This window comes from Pan troglodytes, chromosome 1 (genome assembly GCF_028858775.2).
Source record: "Pan troglodytes isolate AG18354 chromosome 1, NHGRI_mPanTro3-v2.0_pri, whole genome shotgun sequence".
Classification (NCBI taxonomy): domain Eukaryota; kingdom Metazoa; phylum Chordata; class Mammalia; order Primates; family Hominidae; genus Pan; species Pan troglodytes.
The window spans coordinates 37,458,771-37,476,229 of record NC_072398.2 but is presented as its reverse complement, the minus strand read 5'-3'; the positions used below and the strand labels follow the sequence as shown (position 1 = coordinate 37,476,229).

Genomic DNA, 17,459 nt, shown 5'->3' with positions numbered 1-17,459 from the left:
CTGTCACACCACAACAATCATCAACACAGAAGACTTCTGTGACCAAATGTGGAGGGTTTTCCCCCACACACCAAGCAGCAGACTCCAGCCGGGTGTCCTCTAATTCAGTCCCAACACAATCTATCCGGAGACAGTGTCAGACCCCACAGGTTGAGGGCTCAGACCCCCAAGACTGCCCCCTCGCCCCACCACACAAACTACTTGCAAGTCCAGGCCTCCAGAGCTTTTGACTGACCAGCTTCTAGTTCAGGTTCCCATGGCCCCCTCTTTGGGTTTGATTAATTTGCTGGAGCAGCTCACAGAACTCAGGGAAACACTTATTACATTTACTGGTTTATTACAAAGGATATCGCAGAGGATACAGACGAAGAGGCATGTAAGGCAGGGTATCAGGGAAGGAGTGTGGAGCTGCCATGCCCTCCCTGGTCACTACACTCCAGGAACCTCCCTGTGTTCAGCTATCCGGATAGAAGCTCCCTGAACTCTGTCCTCTTGAGCTTTTATGGAAGCTTCTTGACATCAGCATTCTTTCCCCCAGGGCATAGGGTGGGACCCTCACATGGGAGAGTCTTAAAATCCACAATCAGAAAGGCGAGGTAATGTTAGAGTGAAAAGAGCGTGGGAGAAGGTCAGAGGCTGCCCCTGAGGCCTAATGCACCCAACATTCTAACAAAAGACTGAAACAAGGGCTATGGGAGTTATGAGCCAGGAACCCTCTTGGACGAAAACCAATCTATTTCATAACACCACACCGGGTGTCCCTATGTTGCCCAGGCTGGTCTCAAACTGGCCTCAAGCAATCCTCCCGCCTTGGTGTCCCAAAGTGTGGGGATTACAGGCATTAGCCATGGAACTCAACCCATCAAAGTGTTTGTTTTTGTTTTGTTTTGTTTTTGAGACATAGTCTCACTCTGTCACTCAGGCTGGAGTGCAGTGGCGCGATCTCGGCTCACAGCAACCTCCGCCTCCCGGGTTCAAGCGATTTTCCTGCCTCAACCTCCTGAGTAGCTGGAATTACAGGCATGCACCACCATGCCTGGCTAAATTTTGTATTTTTAGTAGAGACGGGGCTTCACCATATTGGTCAGGCTGGTCTCGAACTCCTGACCTCGTGATCCATCCACTTCGGCCTCCCAAAGTTCTGGGATTACAGGCGTAAGCCACCACGCCCAGCCTCTCAAAGTGTTTTAAATTCAGTTAATAAACCACTTATTCCCTGGAAACAGCTCCTGTCATGGCACAACCCACTTCAGGAAAAGTTGTACCAGGCAGCCTGTGGGAACATTTTCAATAGAAATGAGTGGACCAGGGACAAATTTTATTCCTACTCAATGGCTGTGTTTTCTTTGGCAGAAGCTAGACCAAGTTTCACATCACAGTTGAGAGGAGACGTGCATAGAAACTGAGTCATCTGGTTCCACACTCGCTCCAGTGATGTTTGAGCCCCAGCATAGATCAGCATGCCAGGAAGCAGCCCACCGGACCCACCCGTGATCATGGCTCTGGACATTGTTTTCCGTGCTTTTCTCAGGCTGGTTTCTGCCTGTCCCAACCCTGGCCATGGCTGACAAGGGGCCCGGGGGCACTGGAGCAGAGAGACCTGCTGGTCCTTGGGGTTTCTTGCAAGGCAGGACTCTACATCCTCCCTTGGGGACTAATTGATCTGTCAGTAAAATGTAAACTTCTGACTCCATGGGTCTGTGAATCAGCTGCCTCTAAAGGGAAATATCCCAGGAGTGATGAAAACTTGAAGATCGAGGATTGGATATAAGCTCAGAGGTGAAGGAGGGAAATTCCTCGGGTCAACTTTAGCAGACTGATCCATGGGGTCTGCCAAGAGACAGGAGCTCGAGGGTTAAACCCAAGCACTCGGGAGTCAGATGTATGAATCTGAATCTCAGCCTCTTGGCTTGCTGTGTAATCTCAGGCAAGTGACTTTTCTGTTCTGTAAATCAGGCTGATAGCAGGGGAACCTCTCTCACAGGGCTGCTACAAAGATTGCATGAGATCTTGCTCAACAAATATTAGCTGTTGGCTCCAGAGTTTAATACCTCTGATCACTACAAGCTTTGAAGGCAAGATAAAATAACTTCAACATGTGAGTACCAGGAGGCCTTGGTGAAAAGCAAGCCTGCCGGGAGATAATGCCTGGCTGGGTCAGGATTCTTGGTGCTTATTGACCACTGGGCACTTCAGAGCAGAACTCATCAAAGCCTCTGTATTGGGACAAGGGCTAGGGTGGAGGGGAGGATTGGGAAGGGAGAGGGGAGACTGTCCTTCTTTCTACTAAAAGTTACTGGCAAGAGAATGGGAATTAACCAGGCCTGGAAAAGTAATTTAGGTATTAGAACTTTGAACTCTTTTTTTAAAAACAAAAGACAAAAACAGCTTTATTGGGATATAACTGACAAATAAAAATTGTGTATATTTAAGGTGTACAACTTGATGTTTTGATATATGTACATATTATGACATGATCACTACCATCAAGCTAATTCACATATCCATCACCTCATACAGTCACTATTTTCTTCTTTGTGTGTGTGAGAGATGAGAACACTTAAGATCTATCCTCAGCCAGATGTGGTGGCTCACGTCTATAATCCCAGCACTTTGGGAGGCTGAGGCAGGCGAATCACGAGTTCAAGAGATTGAGACCATCCTGGCCAACATGGTGAAACCCCATCTCTACTAAAAATACAAAAATTAGCTTGGCGTGGTGGCGCGTGCCTGTAGTCCTAGCTACTCGGAAGGCTGAGCCAGGAGAATCACTTGAACCGGGGAGGCGGAGGTTGCAGTGAGCTGAGATCGCACCACTGCACTCCAGCCTGATGACAGAGTGAGACTCCATCTCAAAAAAAAAAATTATCCTCTTAGCAAATTTCCAGTATATAATACAGAATTGTTAACTATAGTCCCACGCTGTACATTAGATCTCCACAACTTATTCATATTGCATAACTGAAACTTTGTACCCTTTGACCAACATGTCCCCATTTTCCCTCCCCTGAGCCGCTGGCAACAGCAATTCTACTCTCTGCTTCTATGAGTTCAACTTTTTTAGATTTCACATATAAGTGACATTTTACAGTATTTGTTTTTCTGTATCTGGCTTATTTCACTTAACATAATGTCCTCCAGGTTCATCCATGTTGCCAAAAATGTCGGGATTTTTTAAGGCTGAATAATATTGTATTGTACGTATATACCACATTTTTAAAATCCATTTATCCATTGAGGTACATTTGAATGGTCTACCCTCCTAACCAAGGCCAACCCTTTAGCCCAACCAAGCTCTTGGAAAATGCCCAAAGTTGCTGCAAAGCCCCTGGCTAAATCCTTCTCATCCTGAGACTCCGCTTCAGCGTTACCTCCCCAGGGAGGCCTGGGCTGGGTTTGATCCCTAAGTCAACCCATACGGCACTTTGCATTGTTAAAAGAAATACTTAGCCAAATTAAATTTAAAGGAGTTTAATTGAGCAATGAACGATCAGGCAGCCCCCAAATCACAGCAGATTCAGAGATACTCCAGCGCAGCCACATGGTGGAAGGAAATTTATGGACAGAAAGAGGAAAGTGACGTACAGAAAATGGAACATTTTCATATTGTTCAGTGAGTGTCAGGGGCCCCAAAGAATCATGATTCCACAGCATAATCACAGCTAACATGTATTTGGTGTTTTCTATGTACCAGGAATGGCATAAGTGTTGTCTAGTGAATTCACTCAACAACTCTGTGAAATAGTTTCCCTTCTCACTTGGTTTTTAGTTAAAAAAAAAAAATTTGTAGAGATGGGGTCTCACTATGTTGCCCAGCCTGGTCTCAAATTCCTGGGCTCAAGTGATCCTCCTGCCTTGGACTCCCAAAGTGTTGGGATGACAGATGTGAGCCACCATGCCCAGACCCCTTCCCACTTTTGCATCTCTAAGCTGCCACCTTGCTGACCCACACACAGCTGTGGGTGAAATCCAATGGGCTCAGCAGCCATGAGCTAATAGCACTGCTCCTCCTGCGTAGAGAAAGATTTATTGTTTCGAACCTTTTTTCTTAGCTTAGAAAACAAAATCAGTAGGCCCCACTCTTCAATGTTTTTAAGGTATGGTCTCCCAGGTGGATCCTGACACAGCTTTCATCTCTAGGGTTAATTAGGGTCTGGCCATTGCTCATGCGAAGATAGAAGACTAAAACACGCAAATCTAATGCCCCATCTTTGGCTTCCTTGGGAACAGGGGGAGGCTGGGGTGGGATGGAATGGAAAACACAGAGAAGCAAATAGCCCACCCAAGAAAATGTGAGCCCTCCTGCCTTCACTACCTCTGGCCACCAAAAGAGACCAGACAAAGGGGCTAGGGGAAGGAAAGAATTGGGTGGGGGTAAAAGTGGGGGTCTTAGTAAACTCTAAACTCTTAGAAATAAATGTAGAGTTCAGATTCCACCTGGGCTTCCAATGTCCTTCTCAGAGGCAGTCAGGGACCACCAACCAGGGAGCGCATATGAGGGCTCAGCTTGGTTCTAGAACCTTTGTAAACTCATGCTTGCTATTTTGATGATCACTTACATGATTTTCCAGAGGAAAACTAACCCAGGGAAGCAGGGAGGAGAGGCCCATGAGCCTGTGTTGGAGGAAGAGGAAGGGAGGTCAGCACTCCACCTTCAGCCATGTCCTAGCCAGAGAGGGGAGTGACAGCTTTCTCAAAGAGAGGAAACTGGGCAGATCCCTGGGGACTTGATCAAGGATGCAAGGCAGGGGAGCACAGGGGGGCTATGGGCTGAGAGGGGCCTGGAGGGTGGCAGTGGCTGGGCCTAGAGGTGGGCTCCGTAATGACACAGGGCTGGGGCAATGGAAGCGCCTAGCTCAGGAGCATGGTGGATGTGAGTGTATATCCGTCCACCCCTAGCTAGCAATTCACTAGCTGTGTGACCTTCCTCTATCTCCACTGATTGTTTCCAAGCCTGAGTTTCCTCACCTGTGAAATGGAGATAATCCAGCAATTGTGACGAGAAATGTGAGAAAATGCATGTCTGCAGCTATTACAGGGTCTGACCTGGAGTAAAAGCTCCATGAATACTGGCTGTCCTGTGGCCTCCCCCACACGTCCCCCCTGCTGGAAGGCTTTCCTCACCATCTCCCTCATAAACAAAGCCAAGGTCAAGGCTGCAGCCCATGGTGAGAGCAGGGAGAGCTTGTGGGAAGTTCACTGCCCCGCCACGCCCCTGAATGGTGAACCTCTTTCTTTGGTGTGGGCTAATATCCGTGGACTCAGAGGCCCAGAAAGTGCGAGACACGCCAAGGCTCGGTCCCTGGGCGTCTGTTTCCTGAGCAGCCTGGGACACAGGTTGCCCTGGTGAGATGACCCACAGTCAGCACCCTAGGCCTTGGCATTATGCGGGCAGCTGGTATGAGCCCTGCCTCACCCTGCACAGAATTTGCCAGCTTCACAGCATTCCTGCCAGCCCAGCCTGCTCCCAGACCCAGCCAAGTTTCACTCAGGCAGCCTGCATTCCCATTTTGTGCACCTTGTCCTGCCCAGAGGCACCGGCTGCTGAGGGAAGCATGAGGTCCTTGGAAAGGAGCTGCCCCAGCAGGCTGGTGTCCTGGGAGCCCTCAGACTCTTCTACACTCCCGCCACCCCCAGCCCTGCATCCTGCCCCAAGCTGGCTGCCTGCCAGCTTCTCGGGTCTCATTTACTTATTGCTGTTTGTTTTGGAGGCTTCTGGGAAGCAAGGCTCCACCTGAGGAATCTTTGGCTGAGGGGACTTGTGACACCTGAGACTTTGAACTTTCAAGAAAACATAAGGCTCCACTGGCCACTTCCCCGGGTGTGGGGACAAATGTCACTGCAGTGCCGTGGGCTTGCACCAGGCCCCTCCTCCTCTCCAAAGCAGCTAAGGCAGAGCTCATGGACAGGGACCTGCCTGAAGCAGCCGCCATCTGGGGGTCGACGGCTGCCTGGTCTCTTGCTCCATCTGGAAAAAGAAACCATAAGCATTTCATATTTATCTTATAATTCATTTGGATTTGTTTTCATATGAAAGTAACGTCTAAGGGAGGATTAGTCAAGTAAATTGTGCACATGTTCTTGTGATAACCTATTAGCAGATGCCACAGATTTACCCTAGTTTGAGAAACAAAGGTGAGAAGTATCTTTTGTAGGCCAGGTGCGGTGGCTCACACCTGTAATCCTAGCACTTTGGAAGGCTGAAGTGGGTGGATTACCTGAGGTTGGGAGTTCAAGACCAGCCTGGCCAACATGGTGAAACTCCATCTTTACTAAACAAAAAAAAAAAAAATTAACTGGATGTGGTGGCACTCACCTGTAGTCCCAGTTACTCGGGAGGCTGAGGCAGGGGAATTGCTTGAACCCAGGAGGCAGAGGTTACAGTGAGCTGAGATTGTGCCACTGCACTCCAGCGAGATTCTGACTCAAAAAAAAGGAGTATCTTTTGGAAAACCTCTGTTCAATAATTGACTTTTAAATGCACAAAAAATTGGAAATACACCAATTTTTACTTTTTTTTTTTTTTTTTTTTTTTTAGAGACAAGGTCTTGTTCTGTTGCCCAGGCTGGAGTGCAGTGACAAGATCATAGTTCACTTTGGCCTCAAACTTCTGGCCTCAAGCAATCTTTCCACCTCAGCCTTCCAAACCCCTAAGATTACAGGCATGAGCCACCCAGCCCAGACCTCAATTTTTAAAAATTGTAAAATGAACTTTTAAAATCCCTATTAAGGCTGGGCATGGTGGCTGACTCATGTCTGTAATCCCAGCACTTTGGAAGGCCGAGACAGGTAGATAAGGGGTTTGAGACTAGCATGGGCAACATGGTAAAACCCCATCTCTACAAAAAATAAAAACAAAACAAAACAAAAACACAACAATTAGCCCAGCATAGTGGCATGTGCCTGTAGTCCCAGCTACTTGAGAGGCTGAGGTGGGAGGTTTGATTAAACCTGGGAGGTCGAGGCTGCAATGAGCCAAGATCATGCCACTGCACTCCAACCTGGGCAATGAGGCAAGACCCTGTCTCAAAGAAAAAAAATCCCTATTAAATTTGGTAGAATTGTAATTTAAGCAGGTTTATTATAGTGAGTTTGGAAAGAATAAAGAAAAAGAACTAAGTTACTCCCTCACACAGAGATAACTCTTTTGGTGTACATTTTGGTATATTTAAGATATCATACAATATATACTTCTTTGGTCATAGTTAGCACTCTTATCTAAGTATTTCTTCCCAATCAATCAATTAGTGTTCAGCAAGATTTTTTATTTTTATTTTTTTGAGATAGAGTATCGTTCTGTCTCCCATTCTGGAGTGCAGTGGTGCAGTCTCGGCTCACTGCAACCCACCTCCTAGGCTGAAGCGATTCTCATGCCTCAGCCTACTGAGTAGCTGGGACTACAGGCATGTGCCACCATACCCAGCTAATTTTTGTGTTTTTAGTAGAGATGGGGGTTTCACCATGTTGCCCAGGCTGCTCTCAAACTCCTGGCCTCAAATGATTCATCTGCCTCGGCCTCCCAAAGTGCTGGAATTATAGGCATGAGCCACCGTGCCAGGCTGGTAAGATTATTTTTTATTTTTAGTGGCAGCATAGTCCACTGTGTGGACGAACAAAAGTTTTGTTTGTTTTTTGAGACAGAATCTCACTCTGTCACCCAGGCTGGCATGCACTGGCATGATCTCAGCTCATGCAACCTCTGTGATTCTCCTGCCTCAGCCTCCTAAGTAGCTGGTATTAACAGGTGCCCACCACCATGCCCAGCTAATTTTTGTATTTTCAGTGGAGACGGGGTTTCACCAGGTTGGCCAGGCTGGTCTTGAACTCCTGACCTCAAGCGATCTGTCCGCCTCAGCCTCCCAAAGTGCTGGGATCACAGGCGTGAGCCACTGTGCACAGCCTAAAAATTTTTTAACCGTTCATTTTTTGACATTTAAGTTGTTCCTATTTTTTGCTGTTATAAAAAACATTCAATAGCCACTTTTGCATAAACATCTTTGCACATTTATCTGAGCACATACTTAGGATAAACTTCATAAAATTGGAATTGCTGGGTCAAAGGATAAGGACATTTTAAGGTTGTTGGTACACCCTGCCTTGGCTGGTTTCTTCCTTTGCTTCTATGAAAACCATTGCCACCTTGAGATCAGGGACGTATTTGCCTAAATTTTCAGTAGTGCTATGATTTTGTCATTAGATGTTTAGATTATAATTCATCTGGACTAATCATAACACTAATAATAATATGAGGTAATACTTATTGGGTGGGGACTATGAGCTGCACATTGGGCTAAGAAATTCTTATGCATAATCTTTCTTCACCCCTACTATTATGATCAGGGAACTATTTTTATTTCATCTTACATAGGAAGAAACGAAGATTGTGAGTTTAACTTGGGATGAGGCAGGGATCTAGCTTTATTTTTATTTTCCTTCCTTTCTTCCTTACCTTCTTTCCTTCTTTTGTTTCCTTCTTTCCTTCTTTCTTTCTTCCTTTCTTTCTTTTTTTTTCTTTCTTTCTTTCTTTCTCTCTCTGTTTCTTTCTTTCCTTTCTTTTCTTTTTTAAAGACAGGATCTCACTCTGTCACCTAGGCTGGAGTGCAGTGGCGAGATCTCAGCTCACTGCAGTCTTGACCTCCCTGGGCTCAAGTGATCCTCAGCCTCCCAAGTACCTGCAACCACAGGCACGCGCCCCCCGTGCCCGGCTAGCTTTTCTTGTGTGTGTGTATGTGTGTTTGTGTGTGTTTGTGGGCGTGTATTTTGTAGAGATGGGATTTTGCCATGTTGCCCAGGCTAGTAGCTTTGTTTTTCCATATTATTCCAACATCATTTATTAAACAATGAATCTTTCCATCACTGATTTGAATATCCCATTCAGCATACACTACCAATTTCTTTTTATACATAGGATCTGTTCCTGGGCCTTCTCTTCTTTTCCACTGAGCTGCCTGTCCTTTTTCCATTTCACACTGTTTTTTGTTTTTTGTTTATCACTGAAGCTTTAAAATGTATTTTACTGTCTGGGAATGCAGAACCACCCTGTTCTTTTTCTACAAGAAATTTTATGATTCCATTCATACGTAAATTTATTTCCAGGTGAATTCATTTTGTCACATTAAAAGTAAACCTTAGATATTTTATTAGAATTGCATAAGACTTATGCATTTGGGCAAATGGCATTTGACAGTGTTGAGTTCTCGGTGTGGTGTGTTTTGCCTTTTATTTAATGTCCCTCAGTGTCATTCAGCAGATTTTTTGTTATGAGTTTTGCACAGTTCCTGTGTACTTCATTCCTTGGCTTTGCTATTGTAAGTGGGAACTTTTTGCATTATATTTTGTGGCCAGTTCACCCTAGTGTATAGAAAGCTATGAAATGGGTACTAGTGTTTCTCGTTTACAGATGAAGGAGTAGAAATTAAGGGCACAGTGCCAGGTGAGACTCTAGTTGAGGACAGGGCTATTCAGAGGTGCGGCCGTGTCTGAACCTGCCTCAGTCATAACCACCCTCTTGGAAGGAAGCTGCCTGTGCTCTCCAAAGACAGTGTCTGGTCAGACCCAGCTTGGTGTCTGCTGCCTGGCTTGGTGCTCCTGGCTTGGTGTCTGCTGCCTGGACAGTTCCAGATTCAAGGGCAGCCAAACATTTCTGGGCAGCAAGCTCCCTGGCCTGATCAAGCTCTGGGCCATGGCTGTGCCCCGCAAACCCCAGAACCCAATAAAAGGAGTCCCCATTAGGTGGGCATGGCTGCAGGTGACTGTCGCACAGTAGGACTTTGGACCACTTATTTGAAAGCAGCTGTTCTTACTGTTCAGCATCAGAGAGAATCTGATGAACTCTATGGACTCTCAGACAAATGCCCCAAATGCTGTTGACACTTTCAGAGGATGTATGGACAACCCCAAAACACACCCAAGGATCTTGGGTTAAATTAATATTCCTGTGTTAAAACAATGGCCCAGACAGGGATTCTTCCAGGTGGGAGGTGCCCAGGGATGGGGTCACGTTCAGAGGACAGAAGTCCTTGTGTCTGTGTGACCTTGGATGGGTCACTTCCCTCTCTGAATCATTATTTTCTCCATGAGAACAATATCTACCCAGTCTAGTTATGGTGTTGTTTGGGAATCGTCTGGTATCCTGTCTTGTGACAGTGCTTTGAAAACTGCAGTTAAGTAACACAAAGGTAAGAAATGACTCATGCCAGGAAAGGGAATAGCATGAGGCCCAGCTCTGATATGCAAAGGCCTCTGAGATTCTTAGAGAATATTATTGGCTCTCACACCACCAGCTGCTCCCAGTGAACTTGGCCTTCGACCCCAGGAATGGCTGATAAAGGCCTTCACTGCTTTCCACTTCTGAGCTGATGGGACTGTTTTAGCTGACCCAGCTAAAACCATGATTAAGTGGCTGGATATTGGAAAAGAAGTGTCGGGGCTCATGGTTCACAGATACGTTTCTGGGTTGTTATAAAAATTAATAATTAGGCTGGGTGCGGTGGCTCACTCCTGTAATCCCAGCACTTTGGGAGGCCGAAGCAGGAGGACCACTTGAGGTCAGGAGTTCAAGACTAGCCTGGCCAACATGGCGAAACCCTGCCTCTACTAATAATACAAAAATTAGCCAGATGTGATGGCTCATGCCTGTAATCTCAGCTCTTCAGGAGGCTGAGACAGGAGAATCGCTTGAACCTGGGAGGTGGAGGTTGCAGTGAGCTGAGATTGTGCCACTGCACTCCAGCCTGGGTGACAGAGTGAAAATGTGTCTCAAAAAACAAAATTAATAATTAATCCTCTCCTGCATGCTGGAGGGGAACTGCCAGCAGCCTCCGAGTTATGGAGAGCACTCCTGGTCACCAGGCTCCCAGTGAGTCCTGGCTCTGTGTGAGCCCAGGCCAGCCCTCCTCTCTACTCCCCTCCACTGGGTCCCCATGGTAAAATAAGGGGCTGCACTTGATGAAAGTGAATTTGCAACTGAAAAAATATGTAATAATAAAGCCAGATCCCTTCTAAGAGACTTTAAAGGTCTTCCAACTTGTCTTCTTCCTGCTCCCAGTAGATTATGTCCCCTGTCCTCATGCCCCAACGTGAACTTCAGGCCCTGGACACATCAGCTTGCACACACATGTGTGTTTGTGTGGGGGTGGGTGGGTGTGCATGTGTGTCCTTGGGGGAAGCTGGGGGAAAGGGGCAAAAGAGAACCCTCACTGGGAATGTTTTTCTAAATACAAATGGCTGCCCCCTTCTCCCTGGGAAATATCTGAATGGGGTGAGGGATATACTGCTTTGGTCTTCCGACCATCCAGATCCCCATCTCCAGACTCTCCAGCCAGAGGGCAGGGCAGTAGGGGGACTGGCAGGACTATTTTGAACGCCTGGTTCTCAGAACCACCTCCCTGCAGTGCTCCTGTTCAGAGGTCAGAGGTGTGCAGCGTCCTTTCATCCTCTCCTTGGAGAGCAAGCCTGATGAGGCAGGGAATATCTTTCTGACTCCCCGGTTCCTGGCTCCGTGGCAGGCATGCAACAGAAGCTCTCGGACAAATAAATGGGACCTTCCCCCATTCTTTGCCTAAACCTTCTTATGTCCCTTCTCTGCTCCCTCTTTACCAATGTGGGTATCTCCTCTCCTCCCAACTTCTGCTCAAATTGTAGCTTCTGGGGATGCCTCCAGCTGAACCCCCAGGCCTCCCCAGGTCTGTGGCCCCAGCCCTGTGTCCCTGCATCTTTGCTGATCCCAGCCAGAAGCTGCCAGGTATGCATTTTCATCAACAGCAGTGAGGACTATTTATTAATTTATTTATTTTTGAGACAGAGTCTTGCTCTGTCACTCAGGCTGGAGTGCAATGGCGTGAACTCGGCTCACTGCAACCTCTGCCTCCCAGGCTCAAGAGATTCTTGTGCCTCAGCCTCCCGAGTAGCTGGGATTACCGGCGTGTGCCACCACGCCCGGCTAATTTTTGTGTTTTTAGTAAAGACAGGGTTTCACCATGTTGGCCAGGCTGGTCTTGAATTCCAGGCCTCAAGTGATTCATCCTCCTTAGCCTCCCAAAGTGCTGGGATTACAAGTGTGAGCCACCGTGCCCAGCCAGTAAGGACTATTCGTTAAGCAGCATTATAGATCACCTTTGTATGTCTGCTAAAAAAAAAAAAAAAAAAAAAAGGGCACCCTCTCTACCCAGATGAGCAAAGGTATTTTTTCTGATACCTGTAACAAATCTAATATTGCCACAATTGCTACATGATTAGTGAGAGAAGCATTTGATAGGCTAATCAATTGATTCGTCTGGGGTAAATATTCAGTGAATCCAAAGTTCAACTCTAATGAGCCACTTCACTTCTCCTGGGCCCTCTTGGTAATGTGGTACCAGGAACTCTGGAAGTCCTCATGGCATTGCTCAAGGGAGTGGTGGGATGGGTCCCCAGCTGCTCCTTGCACAGCTCTCTGCTCTAGGTGACTGTCTGGTCCATGAGCTGGGCTGGCCCAGTCTGTCTCTGGCAATCCTGGGAACATCTGCTGTTGACATCCTTGGTGAGTGTAACCTCCAGCTTACACAACCCATTGGACACCTCCTCTGCTCTCAAAAACTCTGCTGACCCCCGAAGTATGGTTGTGACTCCCATTAAGCCCAAGACCCACGTAGACCCTATGCCCCCAGCCAGATCCTCATTGGAAACCCCCATGGGAACATGCAAGAAAGTGGATCTCTTCCAGTTCCTCCCACATTACGTGGCATCAAGGGCTTTGGGAATGTCAAACCAAATACTCCCCTGTCCTCAGCAGAGCACCCTCCCCTTTCCCAACGCCCCCCCGCCCCCACCACCACCGGGCTAACGAAGTTCTAAATGGGGGTCAGGGCACAAAATACTCTGTGTTTGCCTTTTCTCTCAATCTATTCAACTGCTCACCCCACCCAACTCCCACCAATCCAGTCCTCTACCCTGGGACTTTAGCCTGCAGTAGGAAGATCAGCCCACGAGTGTGACCACCCAGGTCCCCAACCTCAGCCCATCTTCTTCCCAGTTTCCTGGGCCTGGAGGGGAGCTCTAATCCCTTTAAGTTTTAGCCTTGATATCCTTAACATCTTTGCCACTAGACAGTGGGCCACGGACGAGCTGCATCAGTATCCCCAGAGCTTATTAGAAATGTAGACTCTCAAGCCCCACCATGGACCTGCGGAACCAGGGCTTGTATGTTAACAAGGTGCCCAGGTGATTCACATGCACATTAAAGTCAGAGAAGCGGTGCTGGCTTGCAGCACATCCTGGCGGCCTGTTCTTAGCTTATGTCAGACTCCAGGATCTGGTCCGCCAGGCCTGGTTCTTAGTATGTTAGTGGAACTCAGCAAATTTAGGAAACCCTTCTCTCTCTTGTCAAAGCTTGACTTCTAGATGCTGCAGACTCAACTATCTTGCCTCCATGCCTTGGATGTCCCTGGCTGTATAAGGACATTTTCTTTCTCTTGACATTCTTGCTGTAACAATCCCAGTCCTCCTCAGGGCATTCTTCTTGAAAATGGCACTGGGGAGAGAGGCAAATATACAGAATGGAGAAAGAGAGAAACACATGAACATACTTGAAAACTACTCTCCCAGCTACAATAGCTTTTGCTGACTTGAGCTTGGGGTGATGCCAGCAGGCTACATGGAGGGTAGAGGTGAGAAGGGGTGGCACACACTTCACAGATGTCACAGAGGAGGACGCTCCTTCTACCACACTGTCCCTTGTCTAAGGACACAAAGGAGAAAAGCCTTGCCTTAGCATCCAGAGTGGTTCAATATTACCTGAGCAAGTGAACTGCCTTTATTTTACAGGCCTCTAGGGCATAACTATCCATTGGCCCTTTTTTGTTTTGGCCACTAGGAAGCTTAGAGACAGATTTGTGGTCCAACAACGGTAAGTGTTTGATCATGTCTAATTCTCATGCTGGACTGATCCCTGGCTTCACCCTAGCTTGTCTTCTTCCTCCTTACTTTTAATATATGCATTTTATTATAACCATGTATTCGTATAAGCCACTTTAAATCTCTCCTGAAGCCAAGTGAAATAACTTTATAAGTAGGTACAGTTCTAGGTCCATGACTATGGCGTATTCCCTCTTGATCTTTGCCATTGTTACCATCCCCATTGCACAGATGGGGACACTGAAGCGCAGAGAGGTGAAACAAGCAAGCCAGGCTCAGGGCAATGGTGAGTGTCCAAGCCAGGGTATCTCAGCTCTCTGTGTTCAAAGTTTGGGCCCCAGAAGGGACCACCTGGATCCTGTCTTGGCAGCAGGCAGGCCAACACGGCGCTGAGAGGGAGCTGAGGGGAGGTGTGGGTCAGATTTCTGGCAAGCCCTGAGGCTGTCAGTGAACCGCTGTGGGGTACCCCCAGCATGTGCTTTGGGGCCACACCCTAATGGGGGTCTTCTTTATGTTATGACCACTCCTGCAGTTAATCAACCACAAGGTGGTTGTTGTTGTTGTTGTTGTTGTTGTTGTTTTTGTTTTTTTTTTTTTGAGACAGAGTTTCAGTCTGTTGGTCAAGCTGGAGTGCAGTGGCACAATCTTGGCTCACTGCAACCTCCATCTCCCAGGTTCAAGTGACTCTCCTGCCTCAGCCTCCCGAGTAGGTGGGATTACAGGCGTGCACCACCACGCCTGGCTAATTTTTGTATTTTTAGTAGACACGGCGTTTCACCATGTTGGCCAGGCTGGTCTTGAACTCCTGGCCTCAAGTGATCCACCCGCCTCGGCCTCCCAAAGTGCTGGGATTACAGGCGTGAGCCCCCGAGCCTGGCCTTAAGCACGAAATTCTTAAGGATAGCACTGGGACCAGTGATTCTGTGACTGGAGCTGATGAACTGCTTTGTGGGAATAAGTAGGGGCTTCAAAGATGTGTGCCCATCTCGGCTGCCAGGCCCTGAGTTCTTGAGGTGGGAGCTGACTCTCCACCTTTCTGGCTGATCTAGGCAGGCTAGTTCCCTGAAGACTCAGGGTAAGCTGCCTTCTAGAACGAACTTGGGATGAAGGTAAATGATGACACAGGGCAGCTGTCTGAAAAAGAAAGGTTTATTTATCTAAACCAACAAGAAAGGATTCTTTTTAATTGGAAAAACAATTAAAGAATAGTGCATGTATTCAGATCCTATTTTTCCCAGTGTGTTTTTGTTGTTGTTGTTGTTGTTTTTGAGATGAGGTCTCACTCTGTCACCAGGCTGGAATGCAGTGGCGCAATCATAGCTCACTGCAGCCTCCACCTCCCAGGCTCAGGCAATCCTTCCACTTCAGCCTCCTGAGTAGCTGGCACCACAGGCACACACCACCACGCCCAGCTAATTTTTTGCATTTTTGGGTTTCACCAGTTGCCTAAGCTGGTCTCGAACTTCTGAGCTCAAGTGATCTGCCCACCTCAGCCTCCCATAGTGCTGGGATTACAGGTGTGAGCCATTACACCCAGCCTACGTGTGTTTTAAATACACATACTCAGATGGATCCACTCAGACACACACACAGACCCCCATGCACAGAGACACTCTATCCCCATCCCGCAACACACACACACACACACACACACACACACACACACACAGAGTCTAGAAAGGACCACCAAACACCAAAGTGTTAATAGCTACTTCCGAAAGCAGAGATAGAAACTAGGCTAATGGGTGAGGAATGTTTACCTTTTAATGTTCACTATATATACTTTCCATATTGTTAGAACTTTTTACAACGATGTTGTCACTTCATGATTTAACTGTTTTGTTTTGTTTTGTTTTTTAATAGAGTGAATCATCTGTGAACACTTCCTGTGAATGTGTGACTATGATTATGGAACACTCTGTTGCATGAAGATGGCCAGAGATTGTCTCAGAGTCCGGGCAGTGGGAGGAGGGGGGATTTGTTTCCTGGCTGGGTGGTCGTAGGGCATCAAGGGATGAGCAGCTTTGGTTGTCTGGGATTTCAGCAGCTTGAGGGGAGCTGTAGGGCCCCAGAGCTGTCGCTGTGGCTGTGGTGTCAGAAATGTAAGCAAGGTGCCTCCATGGAGGTTAGCGAGGGTGCCCCTCTGAATGCAGGGTGGAATGCAACCTTTTGCATGGAGGAGGCCCTCAGCAGCTGACCTCTGTCTTCCCTGTGTAGAGGGAGGGAGGCTGAGGCTGGCGCTGAGCGAGGGGTAAAGTAAGCCACGTGTCTCATCAGCTAGCCAGCAGCAAGCACAGCCCTCTGGGAGGGCTGGTTCTATCCTCCTCCTTGGTGTGAAATCCATCAATCTAATAGGGATCCTTATTTTCCCAGCCACCAAGTCACAATGAGCAATAATCTCTTCTTGTTGGTGCATATAAATTTGCTTCATTCTTTTTTAAACAGCTGCCTTGTGTCGCCTTTTGCATTCAGCCCAAGTCCAGCCTAGGAGGACAGCCTTATCTTAAGTCACTGAGGGAACTAGCTTGCCTAACTGAAAGGGCTTTGCCCTGGAAGGAGAAGGGTCTTCTGGAAACATAAAACGTTTCAGGGGAGGGCAGTCCTGAATGAGATGGCTCTAGGGGGTGGGGGACATTGGACCGCCTGAAGGTACTGGGCATCTGGCCTGGGCTTTTGAGGAAATGCAAAGCCATGCTATAGATGATGCTGAGCAAAGGCGGGAGAGAGACGTGGGGGTCCTACCGGGGTCACTTGAAAACCCCTTCTCCGGCCTCCCCCACGCTAACCCATCTCTCCTGGCACGCAAGTCTGGAAAGGCCACTGGCCCTAACCATGCTGGCTCTGCGTCCACCTTCCTCTTCAATTCAAATGGCTTGGATAAAGCCATGGGTTATGACGCTTAACCCATCACTGTGGGAAACTGGATGACTTGGGAAACAAAGCCAACCTTTTGCTGTCTTGCGGAGGCAGGCAGTGGAGGGTTATTACCAAAAGCCTGAGCTCCGGAGCTGTGATCTCTGAGTCTCAGTTTCCCCGTGTAAAATGTGATTCGAATGATACCTACTTCACAGGGGTATTGTAGGGATTGAAGGAAATAATGGGGAGAAGGCATTTATCCAATGCCCGGCATAGACTCTCGCAGTAACTCCCAGTTGCTCAGGCTAGTCGGGGAGGGTGGGACTGCGGCTCTGGCAGAGCCATGGCGCCACCTTGCGGTTCTGTCGGCCAGGACAGTCGGTTAATCAGATTCAAATCCAGTGACCCTTTTTCAAGCGCCTGTGAGTAGGCCTGTGCTGGGTTGAACTCATTATTATTTAAACATGTAAACTGTGTAATGGTAAGTACAGTGCTAGTGTCTAGCAGAACATCTTGGAAAGATCTTACAGTGTGATGCTGGAGAAACATCGTTTGGAAGGAACCCGCTCTCCACGCCCCCATCAAAGGGACCCCCTTCTAAGCTACCATGGCTGCTCAAATACCCCAGACGTTCCCAGCTTCCGCGACTAACTGGAAACAAGGTTTTGTTAGCTTAAGAGCAAGGAGAGGGGATTCATGATCAGATTTAA

General features: G+C 47.7%; 1 long non-coding RNA gene across 1 annotated transcript; it reads left to right on the top strand.

Annotated features, from left to right (window-relative positions):
* The first annotated feature begins 1,545 nt into the window (after positions 1–1,545).
* LOC134807697 (uncharacterized) lies at positions 1,546–16,335 on the top strand. Its single transcript, XR_010148795.1, has 3 exons — positions 1,546–1,627; positions 1,957–2,098; positions 15,757–16,335. It is a non-coding gene; the product is annotated as an uncharacterized LOC134807697 (long non-coding RNA).
* The last annotated feature ends 1,124 nt before the right edge of the window (positions 16,336–17,459 follow it).